Source organism: Pan troglodytes, chromosome 3, assembly GCF_028858775.2.
Source record: "Pan troglodytes isolate AG18354 chromosome 3, NHGRI_mPanTro3-v2.0_pri, whole genome shotgun sequence".
Taxonomy (NCBI): Eukaryota; Metazoa; Chordata; class Mammalia; order Primates; family Hominidae; genus Pan; species Pan troglodytes.
In genome coordinates this window covers 154131209-154153430 of record NC_072401.2, presented here as the reverse complement: position 1 = coordinate 154153430, position 22222 = coordinate 154131209, and the positions used below count along the sequence as shown (strand labels likewise).

Sequence of the window (22222 nt, the reverse complement as noted above, 5' to 3'; positions counted from 1 at the left end):
TCTTCTTTTCATGGTTTTAAAACTGTGATCTGTGTTTTTATCTAAATAGATGACCCACATGTATGATTTGATAATTTATTATTGATTCAACATATTTTTTATATGGAGAGTCTTCTTATGGTTGTCTCATTTTTTGTCACATTAGATTATACTTTTACATTTCTGAATTTTAGCATGGTATCTTTACAGTATAAGTGACAACCTCTCCCAAAGTATATAGCTATTAATAATCTCTACTGTAAGAGTACTTCTCATGCTAGCAGGAGCAGCTGCCAGAAATACTTGCCTGTTTCCTATAGCACTGTTACTTAGCATTACATTTCTGTCATAGCTTTGTCATTTAGCCCCAATCCTGGTTTGCCTTAAAAAAAAAAAAATTCTAGTCTAGCTATGATTAATTCTCATTTAAAGTAGTTGTAGCAAGTCTCCTCTTCTAAAATGTCTTGATGACTAAAAGGGATTTCACGAAACTCAACATCACTTTCATAGAACTCTTAGCCAAGTAAAAATATATTGATACCTCCTTAACATACGGAAATATAAAACGTTTTAAAAGCCAGCATCATCCCCTCCTCTCCTGTAACTAGTCTATTTGGTATCCACTGGTTACATTTGTGCCTGTTTTTCTACATCTTTCCATGACCTCATGGTCCAGCTTACCTCTCTCTTGAAACCTCCCTTCTGGCACTGATTTCATCCACTGTTGTCCTCAATTATTGCTGTTATCTTTGGTCCTTAGGCATACTATATGGGCTGCTCAATGATGTTATATGACAACTTTGTATAGATATCTCCTTGGTTAGGTTATAAACTCTTACAATTCAGAGGTTATTTTTAATACCTTTTTATGCTTCCAGAGATATGCAGGAGAAAGTTAGTATAAATATTTCTATGGCTGATTCATTGAAGTGTCTGTTAAACTTGGAAAAATCCTTAAGGAATTTTTGTGCTGTAAGAATGTGGCTTGTTTTTGTTTACTAAATGTTTTTAAATGACTGTGCAGCTGTGATTTTGAATATTTCATTTTCTAAATTTAATGAAACTCAGATACAGTTTGACACTTAATTTTAAAAGTAATTACTACATACTAATTTTGAAAATGAAAAAGAAACACACATGGTATAGTCATTTAGGTGGTACTTTTGGGAGTCTAGAGTAGCTCCTAAATATCAGAAAATGCTGAAATAGAGAAAAAAATACAGTACTTTGAAGAGAAGAAAGAATAGGGTGGTGGTATGAGCAAATTTAGAGAGGGAATTTAATAGGGTACCTGTTTTGTGGTGGGGTTTTTTTGGTTTGTTTTGTTTTTGTTTGTTTGTTTTTGAGTGAGGAAACTAAAATGTGGCTTTCTAAGCTTCTCTTACTTGCATATATCTTCCATTGGTACTTGGAAAATATAAGCATTTCCAGATCCTTTGGTGTTTTTTATGGTCACTACTTACTTTATCAATAAAGGCATTAATTACTGTCAGTTACCACATATCAGACCATTCTATTTTAGATCCTTTGGTCTTTTTCTCTTTAAGAATGTTTCACACATCATGCATCAACATGAGTAAGCAATGTAATTGTCGGTTTTCTTTGCATTCTCTGTGCTGTGCAAGCCACCGGCTATAAATAAGATGATGATCCCCCATGCCCATGCACAAATGAAAAGTCACAGTGATAAAACTACAAACAAACCATTATAGTACAAAATAATAACTGCTTAAATGGACCTACGTACAAAGTACTGTCGGAGTATGAGGAGGCACTCAGAGCTCAATATGAGTGGTTCAGGAAGGGCTTCACAGTAACCCTGAATTAAAACATGAAGATGTTTGCTAAGTAGGTGATCAGAGGAGTGATAGAGGGAACTTGTATCATTGCTTGGGATCGTGTCTTATGTTTTTTCATATTAAGTATACTGCTGCAAATTACATCTTGCCGTCAATTTATTAATGTTGAAAAAATACGTATTGAGCACCTAGAGTAGAGAACTTTCCTAGAAACTGTAGATATAACAGTGAACTTGATAGACAAAGGCCATGCCCTCATGGAGCTTAGATTGTAGTTTGGGGAGACAGAAAATAAATACTACTGTTAATATTTTGATGACAATAAAATAGGGTAATAGAATAGGGTATGATTTGGGATGTAGAAGAGGCACTACTCTAGTTACTTTCTATACATAAACTCATTTAATCCTTAAAATCACCTTGTGAAGTACGTTGTATTGTATTTTACCTGTTTTACACATGAGGAATCTCAGGCATAGGAAGGTTCTTGCCCCTTAGCTAGTAAGTAATGTAGCTAGGACACTAACTCAAGCAGTCTTATTCCAGCATCACAGCCACTGCAGTAAACGGATCTGGAGTAGGCATTTGTTGAACAGACCCTTAGTGTCCAAATGTTTTAAGGGTTAACTTTTGCCATATAATCTTGGAATTTTAAATGTGTAATTCTCACCTTTCCCAACAATTTATGATGGTCTCAATATCTAATTACTGATAATACTGCCTTCTATATGTTTTCGTCATCAGATGATGTTTTAGTATTGGGTTGTGCCCAAGTTGTCAGATAGGAGTACAAAGCGACTTAGCACATGATTTATAAATCTGTAACTACACTATGGAAACAACTTGTATGATTTTGTCTTTTATGTAACAAATTTTTAATTAGGTAACAATTTGTATAATTTTGACATCAAAGGGCAAGGCTATTTAAATTTGTAAATATAAACTAAGTTAGGTTTTACAGAAACTAACTTAATGTTGAGGCTTGTAATATAGAAGACAGATGAAAAATATGCTAAAAATAAACTTGGAACTAAGCTCCTGGCAAGGTAAACAAGTGTGAAATAAGTCCACAGTCCCTTGTCTGCAAAGCAGAAATCCATCATGCTCTGAAAACTGAAAATTTAAAAATAAAGGTAGCAAAACCTAACCCAAACTAACATAAAACAGTCATCTTTATTATTTATCTGAATATTCATATATTTTGCTGGAGAAACACTAATGTGTGATATACTGGAAGTGTTCTGTAATAAATAGTATATGCACTCTTGTTACCTTTCTACAATTCAAAATATTCTGAATTTAGGAACACAGCTGTCTCCAAGAGCATGGAACTAAATCCAGAGACCTTAGAGTTTTACAACTGTCACCCACTCATAAAAAACTGAACACACTTTGAAATGTCAGAGTAGTCTAAGCTTTATCTTAAGTCTCTGAGTACATGCATATTAAATACTTTAAAACATACATATATAGATGAGTACCTAAAGTTTATTAACCTAATTATAGGCTATTATAACCATATAATACATTGATAGTTTGGAGCTTTTATATTACTTTTCTTCAGTGATTAAAATACAGCTCATGCTAATAGACTTATTCTTTAAATGAGTGTAGAGAACCTCAACCACATTTTTTTTTAATTGTCCCAGTATTTCCATGGGAAATTAACACCACAAAATTAATTTTAATCTGCTGATATATAGTATGCATACTCTCTGTGTGTGTTGCTACTGTTACAAAGATGAATAAGACAGCACACCTTTCCCTTAAGGAATCCACAAATGCCTTCATGTCTCTGAGAGACTTGTCTCATCATCCACATTTCATGGTCACATATCAAAATTAGATGAACATGGCTTAATTAATTTATTCAACAAATAAGCATCTGCTAATAGCCAGGCCCAGTTCTAGGCACTTGGGATACATTAGTGAACAAAACAGGAAAAAAAGTCCTTTCAACATTTTAGTGGTCCTGAGAAGTCCTCCAAGGCATGAGGCAGTTTGTGCCAACATACAGTGTGTCATCAGACTCCTTTATTAAATTATACACTTTTCATTTCTAAATCATTTGGTGATAATTTGTATTATAGTTTTTTCATATGTATACATAACTACATACATGTACATACAATTTACCTGATTTGATAGAATTAAGTTAGTGGCCTTATTGAAATGTATAATCTGCCGGTTTTCAAATACTGTTAGATAGTATCTATTACAAACAAAATATTATTTTGATGCTCTGAAAGGATAAATAGGATTCCATTTAACTCCTTTTTAAAATATTTTTGCGAAACAACTTTCTTTTGGTGTTTTTAATAATTCTATCAGGCACAGCTTAGTGATTTCTTTCTGAATTATTCCTGGATCAGAATTAGACTTCTTGTCTTTTTCCATGCCACTATGGAAGGTTGCATAAACTAGCATGTATCTCACATATACATTAGTTATATAATGGTAGATAAAATTTATGGTAGATATATTTGTGTTATATTTTGGTATAAATAACAGTAGATATAATTTAAGATTTTTAAATATGATATTAATTTTACTATAGAAATAATAGTGGAAAGGCCCAGCATTTTTGGTAAAGTTGATGACATTCTAAATGTTAACAGTTTCAATTCAGTCATTTCCTTTCACAAGTACCTGCTGATGCAGCACGTCTCTTTATTTGTATATATAGTGTTTTACTCCTAAAATATGAAGGGTAAAATTATTAAAGTAGGGTTTTTTTAAGTCAATATCTTAGATTAATAAAGTTTTCTTTTGTGACTTTGATAGTGTCTTGTGTTTATATATTTATAAACTTCATTGCAATTTAGGAATGGGGGAAGCAGTGAGTCTTTCTCAAATATTAATACTGTTTTTGTAATTCTATTTTTCTATACTGAATATTTTTCAGAGCTATTGAACCATAAAATAGCAGGCTTTTCTTCTTAGGAGAGCCATCATTTCTCAAACGTACATCTTACTACATTGGCATTATTTGCATATTTGTTTTTCTTTGAGAGAGAGAATAGTTGAAAGTGGCCATTGAAAATAGCACCTCCAAATGTAGATAATGCTAAAAACATTGCAGTGATCCACTATACATGTAATATTTTGATATAATTAACTTGAAACATTAATTTTATAGTGGAATTCCATGTTTGCATTCATTAGGAATTTACTCACAACTAAATCAAGACTTTTAATTTGAACTTTCTTCCTCAAGTAAAGGTAGCACTCCCCACCCCACACATAAAAGAGACAGAAAAGATTAAATATTTATCCCAAAAGCACATGGCTAATTAGCCATTTGTTTATGATTATTTTGTGGTATCCTCATATAATGATGGGAAAATCTGTTTTGAGGATTTGAGAAAATTTATGGTAATGTTGAATGGAATTTTCTTAAATTTCTTCTCCTTTGCTAGTCTTGAACATGAAAATTGAAACTTATGAGCTATTTAATTACATTTTTATGTGTGGGTGATTTCATATAGTTCACTTGGGAACAATTTCAGCTTAAACAGCTTTTCAATAATCCATAGAAATCTCTGCATTATCACTTTAGATTTTAAAATGTCACTGTTGCTACTAATATGAACATGTAGGGGCAGTATAGTACTGTTTTTGTAAATCTTGTCTGAATTTGTGAGTTTTAAAAATCTGTGTTACTGTTAGAAGTTTGTTCTTCTCTAAGATAACATAACTATATCTTGCTTTTTTAAAGGATGGTTGGTACTACTTCATTAAGTTGGAACTATTCTTTCAGTTCATGCTCTTACATGTGTTATACAAAATCTCTTATATTATGAAAGCTCTTGGCCCTGATTTATATTTGAAGTCAAGGAATATGTTTAGTTAAAAGGAAAAATGCATTTTTATTGTCTGACAATAAAAATGAGAATAAATGGATTCATAAAAACCGGAAAATACCAAGATCAGTGCAGTTTTGCCCTTACTCTGTGTCATCCTTTCAAAATGAATGTTTATGAGAATTTTTAGTCTTAATTTTTCAATATGACAAGTGAACAAAACTGAGATTACCGAACAGTCTTATTTTTAAGATTCTTTAATTGGTACATCTTTTTTTCGTGTCAAAATGGTTAAGGTTATTACAAACTTTATTACAAAATATAGTAACTTTTCCCCCGACTTAATATTTAAAAGAAGACAACTGAGCAGTTATCTCTTCCATCTATGTATTCACTTTATTCAACACCTCCTATGAGCCACAGACTGCTTTAGGCATTTAGAGTACAACAGTGAACAAAACATCCCAGCCATCACCCTCGTGGAGTTCATATCAGAAAAGCAGAGTGCCTAAGAGCGCAGATTATAGGGTCAGTTGGACCTGGGTTTAAGTTCTTTGCTCTACCACTTACTAAGCCTTATCTGTGAAGAGCTAATAGTAGTACCTTTTACAGAGGGTTGTTGTAAGGATAAAATGAAATAACCCATGGAAAGCATGGTTATGTACAAGAGTTCTGTAACTATTATGAAGCCCTCATAAGACATTTTTAGATGTGTTGGTAAAATTTATAATTAATTCTCCTGATGTAGTAGTACTTATGATAGAGATTTTCAGTATTTTTTTCATTTTTAGTTTCTTCAAGTGGTGAAAGAAGATGCACAGCATAAATTTTGAATAATTTTTCTTAAACAGTTTCCTGAGTGACTTTTAATCTTCTCTGAGTGGAAAGATACCATGCATAAAAAGTTAATGTGATTTGGTTCTACTTACATTATGTAGATTCATTCAGTGTGACTATCATATATGTAAAAATTAACCCCATTATGTCTCCCTACATGAAGAAAAGCATATGTGACATCTTGGTAGTTTGTTTGGAGATTCTCAGATGTTCAGAATAAATGTGTTGGTTTCAAATGTCATTAAATTGGAATTTTTAAAATTGCTATATAAGAAAAATACATGTTATTGATTTACATATTATGTTAGCTGCTAAAATGTCTAGTATATAGTTTCCATTATAATTTTAAGTTCTGACACCATTTTCCTACTGAAGCCCCCAAAATTTGGTAATTAAGAAATGTAACATACTTTTTAACAAATTTGAAAACTGTCTTGTCAAAATGGTACCTGATATATCATTACTACATAAGAATTGAGACTTAAAACATTTAAAGAACTGATTCACAAATTTTAGCAAAAGTACTTAGAAAATTAGACCTTTCTTTAGTACCCTGTGCTTCTCTTGGTTCTTGTTATTTCTGTGTTATACAGAAATTCCATATTTAACACACACATGCATGCATCCCCACACACGGGCATCCCACACACATAGAAGTAAAATTCTAACCACCCCCTACGTCTATTTAATAGCTTATCAGCTATGTTCATGCTACAACTGCTTCATTGAAGGGAAGTGCTACTCTGCTGTTTTCATATTAGCTTTGTTATCGTGCAGTATTTTTCAGCTGCTCATGCTCATTACCATACAGCTGGTATGTAGAGAAGAGAAGGAAACAGGCAGAAGTTGTACTGTCTACAAGAATAAGAAGCTCTTTTGCAGATGGGGTGCTGGCAGATGGGGCATGTGTTTGAACAGGTTTTACTAATAACAGAGTGCGTTAAAAATCATTCTGAGAAAGTCTAAGGTCAGTGCCATGGATTCAGAGCTTGAGAGGTTGTTCAGCTTTTTCGTAGACCTTTTCAGAATATTAATCGACTCTTACAAAAAAAAAGTAATAAATGGCAAACCATACCTCCTCCAAAAAAAACTTACCAGTTTTTTTCTTCTTTATATTAGTATGTTTTTTCTTTAGTATAATTTTAAAAGCATTAATACTGTCACCTAGTATCATCAACTTGTGTTGTCGTAGTCTTAAATATATTTACTTAAAATGTCTACATCTATATACAAAAGTGTAGATGCTTTGTGAAAATGGTAATAACATTCTTCAGTTTCTGTATATTAGAATATTTATTAGAAAGTGAAAACTAAAGATTTAGATATCAGTATGTATAGTGTTGACTACGTTGAAGATTAAGTCGAGGAATGTTTTATCTGCATTCAAAGTTAGAAGTGAATGGTATGCCCAGAAATGTATCTATTGTTAAAAATATTTCTTGCATATTTTGCATATTCACAAAACCAAAGTGAATGAAGTATAATTAAAATAACCATCATTTTTATTAGAGTATTTTAGTGGGATCTTAGTCTTTTTGGCCCTTTTTTATTAACTAGTGTTTCTTGATATATCCTCTCTCAATGGGAGATGCTGATGAAAAGCAACTGAAGCAAAATAAAGCTAGGCAATTTTGTGTAACATATGTAGTATTCAATTTAATTTTAAAGGAAATAGAACTTGTTCTTTTCATAGAGATTAAAATATGTGAATATATATAATATATATGAAATGTATACAAGTATAGCTAGTTTTTTTTTATACTTTAAGTTCTAGGGTACATGTGCACAACGTGCAGGTTTGTTACATATGTATACATGTGCCACGTTGGTTTGCTGTACCCATTAACTTGTCATTTACATTAGATATTGCTCCTAATGCTATCCTTTCCCCATCCCCCCACCCCATGACAGGCCCCAGTGTGTGATGTTCCCAGCCCTGTGTCCAAATGTTCTCATTGTTCAATTCCCACCTATGAGTGAGAACATGCGGTGTTTGGTTTTCTGTCCTTGTGATAGTTTGCTCAGAGTGATGGTTTCCATCTTCATCCATGTCCCTACAAAGGACATGAACTCATCCTTTTTTATGGCTGCATAGTATTCCATGATGTATATTTGCCACATTTTCTTAATCCAGTCTATCACTGATGGACATTTGGGTTGGTTGCAAGTCTTTGCTATTGTGAATAGTGCCACAATAAACATATGTGTGCATGTGTCTTTATTGTAGCATGATTTATAATCCTTTGGGTATATACCCAGTAATGGGATTGCTGGGTCAAATAGTATCTAGATCCTTGAAGAATCGCCACACTGTCTTCCACAATGGTTGAACTAGTTTATAGTCCCACCAAGAGTGTAAAAGAGTTCCTATTTCTTCTCCACATCGTCTCCAGCACCTATTGTTTCCTGACTTTTTAATGATCGCCATTCTAACTGGTGTGAGATGGTATCTCATTGTGGTTTTGATTTGCATTTAGTTTTTAAAGCTAGTATAAGTTACAACACTTTTGGCAACTCAGAAACTCATGTTTCAGATTTCTTGTCAGTAAAATGGAGGTACAAAATATTGTCTGTGAAGTTAATAACTATGAAGAAATAAAATGATTTAAATGAGACCTGTGAGAAGTGGTGTACTTTAACAAGCATTGCTAAAACTGTGTATTCTTTTTAATAGTGAAAGTTTAGATTCTGTTGGGCATTTTAAAGGTACAGAAGTCCTAAACTGTGAAGTTGCATTTTTATTGCTCATCAAACTTATTTTCTTCCAATTTAATTTGTATTTGGACTGTATGACTGATAAATATGTAGAAATGCTTTTATGACTTTTCCCTGAGGGGGAAATATATTAAGTATTATAAACAATAGACAGTATAATTATAAAATGATAAACCTGTAAAATGTATTGTTCACCTACATCATCATTTCTTATTTAGAAAATTATGAGTTTTTAAAATTGTGTTCAAAATTAATGGTTTTCTGTTGTTATTTCTGTAGCTCTACCATTGTTGATTAGGGTATGTCTTATGTGGCTAATTATCTCATATAAATATTTTTTATTGGTACCCTACTATATGCAGGAACTATGTGAGGAGCTGAGATACAACAAGAATCAAAACAGAATAAAAATACTGCCCTCATGGAACTTACAGTCTATTGGAGAAGACAGACAAATATTTAATGTGCTCACACTGTAACAAGGTGTTGGCTTCAAGCACTGGGAAATCAGAGATAGCCTGTATACAGATAATTCACATATTTTCATCTCCAACCCAGACCTTTCTTCTGGGCCAGAACCAGTTGGAGCATGAGATTTGGATACCCAGTTATCTCCAAGATATCTCAAGATCCTCCTCACCCCTGGCCCCCAGAAAACAAAAAACAACCAACTAACCCAGTCCTTGTTATCCAATTGCACAAGTGAGAAAACAGGTGTTATCTTTGATACCTTCCTCTTTTTTACTTGCCATGCATGACCCATCTGTTACTATCCTATCAGTTTGATGTCCTAAATGTCTCTTAACTGCCCATTCTTATGCATCTCTGTTTCTACCTAGCTAATCGAAGCCATCATTATCTCTTGCCTGGTCTAGTGGAATAACTTCCTCACACAGTCTCTCCACATCTACTCTCAATCACTGCCATTCTACTTTCAGCATTACACTCTGAATGATTTTTTCAAGAAATACATCTGATTATATCTTTTTCTTAACTACTATGCAGCATTAGCTTTTCATTACTCTTATGGTAAAACCCAAAATCCTTTGAGGTCTTGGGTAATCTATCCCTTGTCTACTTCTTCAGCCTCATCTTACACCTGCCATCCTACCTCTGTTCAGTGTCCTCTAGCTATAGGTGGTTACCCCTCCCTGCTCCGAACCTAGCTCAGTCATTCATTCAGCGAGAAGATGCCTTCTGTGAACCCACAGACTAGGTGGAAACCTCACCATTCTTAACACTCTTCGAACACTCTGCAGCGTTTACCACAGTTGCAGTTTTGCTTTGTTTTGTCTCATTATCTTGCCCACTATGCTGTGAACTCCAGCCATGAAACAGACACAAGACCTAGTTTAGCTTATGTTAGGCAACTAAGTAACTATTATATTGAATGAATGAGAGTATCTGTGGCAGACTGAAATAACCATGTAAATCTGCATGTGTTTTAATTATGTATATTAGGTAGAATATAATTATGGAGATACTTGAGACAAAGTGTAGGGTAGAATCACAGAAATACATATGTATCAATACAGATGTTCACTGTTAGGAATGATAACCATACATGGATCAAATGGACAATTATTGAAGATGGATTGGCTCTTTAAAAAAGGCCTTATGTAATGAAGTTAAGAAACAGGGCCCAAATGATAGCCACATATTGAAAAGCATGTGCTCTGTGTATTCAGATGGAAAATCCTGTGTATTTGTTACTACTTGGTTAGTAAGTCAAGTATTTTTAGGCTGTGTACTAAAAAAATTTTCAATGAAGAAGTCATAGTCCCTTATTAAGTGTATTTGGGTTTGAGTAATCAACAAAGAACATTTGAAGCAGTTTCTTTCATAAATATTATGATTCATAACTTTTGCCAGTTTTCCATAGGGTTCAAATCATTTTGGTAAGGAGGAAAAAACCTAGTAGCTTCGTTGAAAGGACACTCCAATGGAGATCCTTTGATGTTTGTGTTTTCAGCTCTCTTTTATTTCATATTTTAGGGAAATAAAGCATAGGACATGAAGGAAGGAGAGTAAGACATAGAAGTCCTGAGGGTTTGGGAAAAGGAAGCAAAACCCATTTGTTGTTGTGTTTCTTCCAGTATGCCCACTGATGACTGCCTGGCCTCAATATAATGTCACAGATTATAAGAGCAGTTCTTAACCAAGCGGAGCCACTGGCAGTAGTGTATTAACTTGTTGTCAAGCTGCTCCTGGTTAATTCCCAGAAATAAAGTGTATCACAGTACACAATTAGCTGCATAGTCCGTCTCTTCTTTCTGCAAGTCTGCAGTGGCTCTAGTGTGGATTTCATACTCACATCACACATTTGCATACTGAAATAACTAAGAAAACATCTTAGAGATATTTAAACTGCCAATATTTCTTGCTTTGTATATAGAGAACCCTATTTTTATTTTTTTGTAAACTGAAGACCAGGACTTCCTTAGGTTCAAATCCCATCTACCTTAAGTGACCTTGGGGTCGCTTAAAACTCTCTGTGCCTCTTTCCTCATCTGTAAAATAGAGATAATAATAGTACTTTCTGCAGAAAGTTGTTAAACCGTTTCATTGAATTAATATAAGAAAAACACCTAGGAAGAGTGCCTGACATATAGTGAGTTTCCTTCCCTGTATACATTGTATTCTTAAGAAAACATCTTTTTGAAAAGGAGTTGCTTATTCAAACTGGAATAAAGTTTGCAGCATCTTTGATAGTGGGCGCTGAAAGAGCATTCAGGTCAGTTTAAAATCTAGTGTTTATTTTTCTTTTATACATTTGGTTTAAAATATTGCCATGTGCATTTCTTGAAAACATTATCTCTTCCTCTTTCTAGTTGTATATATTGTCATACAAATTAAGCAGTTTCACTTATTAGTCAAATGGATTTGTCATTTTTTATTGACTTGCCTGTCCTTCCCTCCTGAGTTGGGAGTGCTTCCAGGATAGATATTACATCTTGCTCAATTTTGCATCTTTTTTGCTTAGTGCTTGGCTTTTAGTAACCCTGGACAAATATTTCTAAAATGTGGTAGATCTAGATCTAAAAATATAACATTTGAATAACTGCTTAATTTTTTCTCCCTCTTGTTTTATTGTTTAGAAAATGGAGAATCATTATATGACTCAGGATTCATTTGGATGAGACTGATAATATTATAATGGAATTTGGAGTTAGAGGCTCACATGAATTGCTCTCAGTCACTAGCTTTTTCTGTGCTACCTATATATGATAAACAAATATTGCGAATCTCACAAAGTTAAAGTCTTTGAAATAAATGGATTGGTAGGGGGTAAATTACATCTTAGTCTAACAAAATCTGTTTATTGCAATGGTTTAATAAAAGGCAGGTGACTAAAAATATCTTAGAAAATACCACTTAATTTTAATCTTTGCTGTTTATGTTGTGATCATGATGATTAACATATCTTCATTTATCTTCTCTTGAAAACTATTCCAAGTTCTTGTTGTTGTTGTTGTTGTTGTTTTTGAGAGAGAGAGTTTCACTCTGTTGCCCAGGCTGCAGTGCAGTGGTGCAATCTTGGCTCACTGCATCCTCTGCCTCCCGGGTTTGAGCAATTCTCTGCCTCAGCCTCCCAAGTAGCTGAGATTACAGGTGCCCACCACCATGCCTGGCTAATTTGTTTTATATTTTCAGTGGAGACGGGGTTTCACCATCTTGGCCAGGTGGTGGCCTGGTGAACTTGATCTTGAACTCCTGACCTTGTGATCCACCTGCCTCAGCCTCCCAAAGTGCTGGGATTACAGGCATGAGCCCATGCGCCCGGCCCTAAGTTCTTTTTTAATATGCTGTGTTGTCTGTTGTTGGAATAACTTTAAAGGAAAGGTTTAAAATGAAGAAAGGAATATGTGTGTGTCTTCTTTATCATCTCATGAACTAAAAAATACTGGAATTTTAAGATTACACTAAAGTTCAGCATCCTTTTGCTAGCTTTGAATTGATATTCTTTTGGGTAGATTTAGACTATTCCTCATAGGATTTTTTCATATTGTATAATTATGAACATACATTGACTCATAAACTTAGATTTTAAGAAATCTAAGATTTAGCTTTAAAAAGTGGTCCAATTTACCATGTAGCAGTTCGTAACAGACCACAGCTATATGCACTTGTTCATATCAGGAGCAGTTCTTAATTTTAGTTATAATTCATATTTGTTTAGTAGTCATCATTCCATCATTACATACCATGCCTTCATGCAACTGGTGGGAAACTTATGATATTCATTCCACATAAAGGAGTTTTTAGAATCATGTATTAAATGTGATAAGCTTTCTTTTTTCTTTTCTTTTTTCTGTTCTGTTCTGTTCTTTTTTTTTTTTTTGAGATGGAGTCTAACTCTGTCTCCCAGGCCTGGAGTGCAGTGTTGCAATCTCGGCTCACTGCACCCTCCACCTCCCGAGTTCAAGCAATTCTCCTGCCTTAGCCTCCCAAGTAGCTGGGATTACAGGTGCACACCACCATACCCAGCTAATTTTTGTATTTTTAGTAGAGTCGGGGTTTCACTCTTGGCCAGGCTGGTCTCGACCTCAAGTGATCTACCCGCCTTGGTCTCCCAAAATGCTGGGATTACAGGTGTGAGCCACCATGCCTGGCAAAAGTTAGTTTTCAAACATTTGGAGGTCTCAAGTGTTTACAGGTAAATATTTTTTAAATCATGTGCTAAAATAAATTTTAAGAAAGTGAATCTGTAAATAAAATATTTCTATGAGAATGTTGAGAAGATAGCAAAGTGCTTCTAACTATCAGTCTTACAGTTCACTGCACATAAAAGACAAATATACATTTAGATACCTTTTCAAGTTAAGTTGTCTTGAAAATATTTATTGACCTTCAGAGTCTTTTGGAATCTCCTAAACAGGTAGGGAATCATGTAAGTATTTGCTAGTCATAGAATTCTTGATTTTTTTTTAAAGCAAATAATGTAATTTGTTAAAGTATATATATGTATATAGGAACTACTTTAAAATTTAAATTAACGTTTTAAAAATGAATAGAATCCTCTTTTTAAAATGTAGTGGGGGCCTGATTACTATGTTCTTCCCTACTCACTTGACAGCTATGTCAAACACTTGAATACTTAAAGAACAAGCAAGCTACATAAAAACAAAGAATTGATTAAAGATCACCATGAGGCACACTTTCTAGAGCAAGAACCCAGTGTTATTTTTGTTTCTCACTGGCCTAGCACCAAAACAAAATAGGTACTCAATAAATATTTTTGAATTAGTGAAATCAGTTTGAATTCACAGACTTTGATTCATAACTAGAGTTTTAAAAGATTGGTTCAAGTTATGCCTTGTCATTTTGAATTCTTCTGGAAAATTAGTAAGATGCTTGATGAGAAGAGATGCCTATATTTTAAAAAGTGCAGTAAGTATGAATCTGGACTTTCTGTATCTGCCAGCCAAATGTTGGCTGGCATTTTAATATATTTTTTATATGTATATATATTTAATATATTTTAATATATTTTTCTAGGCTTTTCTCTATGCATACACAGTGCGCACACACATAAAATATATGCTTTTTTTTTTCAAAAGGACCGTACCTTATATTGTGTTACCAAATCTCACATACCTTCTAGTTTTACAGTCACCCTTCTATAGTCACCTAGCTCTGTACCTGATGAACGGTTTCTGAGACTTCAAAATGCTCTATAGTGAAGTCTGTTCTTTAGAAAAGAGGCTTTGAGTCTGGGGGCCAGACAGTAGAGGTGTGGGGAGAAAGGGCTGGGGTAGAACAAGATGAAAATTTTCTTAGTGAGCTATACCTTTTTGAATAGGACAGGTTCTTTCAGTCACATGTTGGCAAGAATCGGTGAATTGTGTACTCACCTGTTGCCCCGAGTAACTTTTCGGATTGTTTTTTCATTAACTTTTTCTGGGAATATACAATTTCAATGAATGTTTTCTACACCATTTCCCTACGCCGTGTATTCAGGAGTACAACTTGCTTGTATGTATGATTTCTAGTGTGAATGCCTGTTCAAACAGAAAGTCCCCTTGTTTGTCAGTGTTTGTAACTAAAATAAAAAGTCAACAGTCTTCACACCCACACAGTAAAGTTCTCCTAGTACAGAAAGTCACATAATGCCCTAAGATGGAATGATGAGTCATGACAGGAGGTATTTTGAAGAAATTTAACAATATGTTAAATAACATTTTAACTCTAGTATTAAATGTTTCAATTAGGAGAAATAATTGTTATCACATGGGTTATCCCCTAATGAACCTTGTAAGACCAGTGACTAGAAGTCTAATAGATGCTGTTAATCCTGCAAGTTAATAATAGTCATGTTTCCATTTACATCTCAGGTCCACAGGTGGTAATTTCCTTCTTCCCTCTCAACACTTATCAAACTTCTGTTTTTTAAACACAGAAGCAAGACCATGCCATTTATGAACTCTCAGACTATTAAAATAACTTCTCCATTTTCTGACTCACTCCACCCAATTTGGCAATTGATATATAGTCCAGTATTGCTTTCTATTTGTTTCTTGTCTTTGTGGGGTTTTTTTGTTTTTTGAGACTGAGTTTTGCTCTTTTTGCCCAGACTGGAGTGCAACGGCACGATCTCAGCTCACTGCAACCTCTGCCTTCCGGGTTCAAGTGATTCTCCTGCCTCACCTGTCTTCGTGGTTTTTGTTGTTGTTTTGTTTTGTTTTGTTTTGTTTTTGGTAGTTTTTGTTTGTTTGTTTTTGAGACAGAGTCTTGCCTTATCACCCAGGCTGGAGTAGAGTGCTGTGATCATAGCTAACTGCAACCTCAAACGATCCTCCTGCCCCAGCCTCTCAAGTAGCTAGGGCTACAGGTGCGCACTACCATGCCCAGGTAATTTTTTTTTTCATTATTCATAGAAATGGGGTCTTGCTATATTGCCCAGGCTGGTCTTGAACTCGTAGCCTCAAATGATCCTCCTGCCTCGGCCTCCCAAAGCTCTGGGATTATGGGTGTGAGCCACCACACCCAGCCTCATTTCTTATCTTGTCACCTGGATTTTAAGTATCTTGTGGGAGGAAGATAATTGCAATGTTTTTGTTTGCCCTTGGTAGCATTTCACAGATATTGGGACATAGGAGGTGACTTATTTCTCAATTGATTGTTTTTTTAACCTAAAATTTTCTCAGTTTCTGTCACCTTTCCCCCATCACCAGGCCTTTGCCTCAGATTTCCCAGATGTAGTAGAAGCATAGTTAATATGGACCTAAAATAATGATTCAATAAACTGAATAATCAAGATTTACTTGTAATTTACATACATACTTTTTGCAAAATATAACACTTTTTTCTTCTTTAACAATGTCTCGTGTTTTAGCTTAACTTGAGCTACCACATATCTAATGGAAATCAGTAAGAATTATTGATCTTGGGACCAGAGACCAAGGTTCTAAATATAGCTAGCTATTTAAGCATGAGCAAGACACTTAATTCTGTACCTACTTTTCTCACCTGTTAAATACAGCTACCATTTCTAGGGTATCTGTTATGTGCTAGGCATTTTCTGTGTCCTCACAGTGACTCTGTAGTTTAGGTGGTAAGGTAGGTGTATATCATTACTGTTTTATAAAAAGAGAAAACAAACTCGTAAAGGTCAAGTAACCACCTAACATTACACTCTGGTAATGGCAGAACTTGCGCTTAAATCCAGGTTTTTCTGGTTCCATTGCTTGTGTTCATTCCACAAACAAAGAGGAATTAGATGACATCCAAAATCACTCTGTGGCTTCCTGCTGTTAATGTTTTTTGCTGATTTAGTAGCTATACCTTTTTTTTTTTAGTCTTTAGCTCTCTTCTCAAAACTTTTTTATCATGACTAATCACTAATTTAGGAAATTAATCCCAGAATTTTAAACAGTTCTTGAAATGAATACAAGATTAATATATCACACCTATGGGAAATTCTTCTCAAGTCAGGCAAATATATTTGAAAATCACAAACAGCAGCAATAAATATGGATTTGTGTAAAGAAAGCAGAAGAGTGAATAGGGTTTAGGCCTTATATTGAGGGAAATTTGATTTCATTCTTTCTCCATGTTAAATTCTTTCCTGGGTCATATTTGTGGTTTCATTTTTCTTGAAGTCAAACTTACATTTTATACTTTTTTTCCATGATATCTGTCTTACTTTACTGAAGGTATTACTATAAGAAATTCACAATAAAATTTTGAGAGGAAACTTATGAATTCCAAATGCTTATTGGTAGTTTATTTTGGATTTTAAGCATGAAAGATTCATTGCTTTCTGGATAAATCAGTAAACTCCAGGGTGACTTGCTAACTTTGTTGTCAAATTATTGCACTGATGCCGGCTGTCTGTGAAAAAGTAGAGGATGTTGACTTAATATTAGTCTGACAGCTCTGTAACAATATAAATTTTAGAGGAACGAATAAAACCCCCATATTATTTTATTCTGTGGCTGGCATAAATAGAACTCTTAACTTGCACTATTGGGTACGAATTATGTATGTATGTATATTTATATATTTGTAGATAAATACATTTGTGCATGTGTCCATCAGATGACTAATTTGGCCCAATCTGAAGGAATGAAAAAACTTACACTGTTGGAACTAATACTGCAGTTGATTTGTGTCAAATCATCAGAGGCTGTGTCTTTGTAAGGAGAGTTTTAAATAGCTTAAACTTCAAGAATTAAAACTTCTGGCCAGGCACGGTGGCTTACCCCTGTAATCCCAGCACCTTGGGAGGCTGAGGCGGGCGGATTACTTGAGGCCAGGAGTTCGAGACTAGCCTGGCCAACATGGTGAAACCCCATCTCTACTAAAAATAGAAAAATTAGTGGGGTGTGGTGGCACACGACTGTAATCCCAGCTACTTGGGAGGCTGAGTCATGAGAACCTCTTGAACCCAGGAAGTGGAGGTTGCAATGAGCCGAGATTGCGCCACTGCACTCTAGCGTGGGCAACAGAGTATGACTATGTCTTTAAAAAAAAAAAAAAAACTACTACTTCTGTAATTATATTAAAATTTATTTAAAAGCAGTCAGCTATAACATTTTGATTTGCAGCTTGATTTACAAAGGTTTGGATTATATATATTATAAACATCCCCTTCCCCCAAAAAAATAAGTTTAAGTAAAGTAAGATTATCTATTACAGTGTTTAGTGTTTGGGATTTTTTTCTAAGGCACTAGTGTCACAGTATTTGTTTACTTAGATGGTAGTTTTGAACTAAAGCTGGCTCATCTTGTTTTATTTTACATGTTCTCAAAAATTTTTTAGAACTAATCTCAGTATGAGTTCTAACAGTCAGATGTTTGTGTATATTATGTTACACTATGCTCTTGTGTTAATTGACTGTATTTCCAATGGAGAAAGAACAGAGTTTCAATTGATGTATATAATATTCTGTGCCCAACACAAAGTAGGTGCTAAACAAATGCTTACTGAATGAATAAATATGGAAAATTGCTTATTGGCCAATACTGCCACCTATTTGTGTTAGTGAAAATGTAAATGCTGGGCATATATACTATTCCAGTTGATATCTGTAATAGAACAGGTTTATTAGTTTGCCAGTTTTAATAAGCAAACCTTTTAATAAGCACTCACATCCCAGAAAGTTAATGACAGTGAGTTAGTGAAATTTCAAAAAGTATTTCAGTCTCAACATGCTTGGCATTCCTTTCATTGATGTTGAAATTTTGAACTGTCTGTAATTTTGAACTGTCTGTAATCTAAATTCTGTGCTCAGGGCAAGACAGCTAACTGTGGTGGTTTCCTAGTCCTTTCTAGAGTACAAAGTGTTGTCATGATAATAATAAAATCACTGACATAGGAATATAAACACATTCTCCTACTATTATAAAATGGAAGTGTATTTTTAAATGTTAGCAAGGTAAAGAAAAGAACTAATAGTATTCATAGTATTTTCCACTAATTATAAACTTTTTAGTTGAGTGAAACTTTTTAGTACTGATTGTAATATATGTTTAAGCTTTAGAAAAATAATGCTGTGGTTTCTGATATTTGCTTGTATGGCCAATTCAAAAATATTAATTATTTGTTTTGTATCATTTTCTGGATGCCCTAGAAATAAATTTGAGTAAGATGTGAATCTTTAGGGAGGAGATAGGGGAGAAAGATGTATAAAAATAATGACAATGAACTATGATAACTGCAGTAATAGAACTATATATAAGACGGAAATAATGAACTCTTGAGAGTCAAGGTGAGGTAAAGTACTCTATTAACTACATCCTTTATGTTGACATTATATATAAAGATAAGTATTTCTCTGAAGATACATGATTTGCTTAAGACCATTTGTGTATATTTTTCTCACTGTGTGTACACTATTTTTTCTTTCTGCTCACAACCACAACTTGCCCTTCTAAAAACTTAAGTCGTCCCAATTATTTGTTCAGAGAGAGCCATTTCTCTGGTAGGAGCTCACGGGTTAATGATTCTATGGCATCATTCCCCAGAGGCAAACATATCATCATATATTTGTGTTGTTTTTTTTTCCTCGTTACTTCTAACTTCTATGCTAGCACACTAGTTCCACTTCTACACCTAGCACAGTGGAGTTGTGATGAGATGAGCATTGGGTCTGAGTTAGCAGATGGATTTTATTCCAGGACCTTATTGTTGGTCATTCCCTTTGCTAATGGAATTTCAATAATGCTTCTAGGTTGTCAGTCAACACAAGAATTAATTTTTTATAGAATGGGAGAAATGATTGCCTAGCTGAAATTCCATGAAAATTATTGTAATGAAAATATATTTAATATAGTGAAATAGTAATTCTAAAAATATAGATGACAAACATAAGCATTTTCTTAGCTGTTTGGTTGACTAACTTAGCTATTTGGTTTCTTAGCTATTTGGTTGACCTTCTTTCCTGTGAACTTACTACTTAATATTTTAGTGTAAGGCATAAAATACTTTAAAAAAACTTATTTAACATAGATAATAGACTGATCTAAAGTTTAAAATGTTTCTTGTCACAGAGATAAGATAGATAAATACAGACACAAACCCATAAAAATTTTTAAATATTATATTACTAAAAACTTAAATCTGAATAAAGTTTCAAACTATATTTTAGCCGAGTGGTATAAATAGAAATGCGAGTGATTTTATTTGCTTTGTTCATATTAAGATTATGATGACAGTAATATAATAGATCACAGTTTTCATTGATAGTACATCAGAGAATGTTGAAAATCATTTTTATTCTGTTAATTTGAAACTCAGTTAGAAGCTTAGTTGACTAGTTTTGCTTGACAGATTCTTCACAGTTCAAATTAACATCATAAGATATTAGGGAGAATTGTTTAAATACTTGGGAAGACAAGGTCTTCATTAGTACTTACAAACATTCGCATTTCTCACTTAAAGGATAAACAATAAAAATCATTCCCAAGTGGGAACCATGGTAGATGGAGGATATGTGGTAGTAGAAAGACTTCTCAGTGTAGACTTTTTTGTATATCATTTTGATGTTTGAAGCATACAAACCTGGTAATAAAACATGGATCTACAGGACAGTACCCACATACAAACAATATTTGTAGGGAACAGGTTTTCCTGTAACTCACAGCCCTAAGTAGGAGCCATATAACCATGGGAGCAGTCCTTTGAGTATACAAAGTTAAGAGATATTTTCTTTAGGTTTTGAGACAGTATCCCCTACTTCATTAAAGTTGGTCTCTTCTTAACTGAGTAGATTTAATTTGAAAAGGTTAGTTCAATTAGAAATAGGACATGATTTCAGTTGAAGCCAAAGTATATACTATTATAGCACTAGTATTACACGTGTCTTATGGAAAACTTATTACCACTGACAAATTCTGGATGAAATTTCAGGTGTTCTCATAGCCCAGAACATTGAGGAAAATCACCTTTTTTCCCCCTTTCCTAAATCTTGAGTCCCCAGAACTTCTGACAAAAGAGTTTATGGGTCCATTCCTAACAATTAGATTTTTTTGTTTTTTTGCTTCCCTTCGAAGTGAGATTATTTAGATAACTAACTTCTGCTGAGTACATATACATATTGTTCCTGAGGGTAAGAATTAATTTAAGAGCCAGGTAGGAGATTTTTTTTAAAGATAAATAGACAGTAGAATATAATTTCTAGAAGACTCAAGATGTACATCTTCATAAAATTTTACGTTATCTTAATTTCATTTATGTTTAAAAGTAAAAGATGTTGCATTGACATAATGTCTTAGTTATAAAGGTAAACATTTTTATTTTTAAAATTATGATACTACTTTATGCAGTATTTAGAACCATTTTACTAAAGAAAGCCATTTACCACCATAGCAGAGAGTATTAAAATGTTAGTAAGTCCAAATGGTTGTTTTGTTTTGTTTTTCTGGAGAAACTTACTTCGAATAGTGGTAACTATAGGCACACAATTTACTTGTAATAAAGAACACTAATGGGGAGGGTAGGAGTAAATTAACTAGAACCTTAATAATGGGCTTTTCTAGTTCAAGGAATCTTATAATTGTTCCTGAAGCTAGTTGTGAAGGAAGTTGCAAGATGAAATATCTAGATTTGTGTAGTAGTCATTCCAGGAAAAATGTTGCCTTCTGGCAAACTTTGGCATCTTTATTATGTAAAATGCCTTTTTAATGATAAGCAATATAGATTGTCAAAATAATTTTGGAGATAGAAGTCTAGTGCCTCCTGTTTACTCCAGATTAAATTAGCAAATAAAAGTAAACCTCTCCAGCCAGCACAGTGTTTGCTCTTTTGGGGATAAAATAGCCTTTTGGCCAAACTTTACACACTTAGGTAGTACTAGTTTGTTAATCTTACAAAGATATTCTTATGATTAGTAAGAATTGATGAAGTGTATGGCAATTTTCCTGAAAATTACTATGTTTTAAAGGATTGAAATGGAAAAGCATAGGCAATGTTTTTATTAAATCAATACCAAAATATGCAGTTTGAAATATAACTTAGATTACATAATTTCTGCAAATGCTGTCGGCTCCAAACCAGTTTACTTTATTGTCAGTCAACCCCAGAGAATATTAATTTCTGTTTTCGGGATTGCCTGTTTTGTACCATCCAAGCTACTTGAAAAATCTG

General features: G+C 33.8%; 1 protein-coding gene across 6 annotated transcripts in view; it reads left to right on the top strand.

The window, feature by feature from the left end:
- Nucleotides 1-22222, top strand: part of FBXW7 (F-box and WD repeat domain containing 7) — a 213398-nt gene that overhangs the window by 159542 nt on the left and 31634 nt on the right. The gene's annotated exons all lie outside the window — the stretch shown is intronic.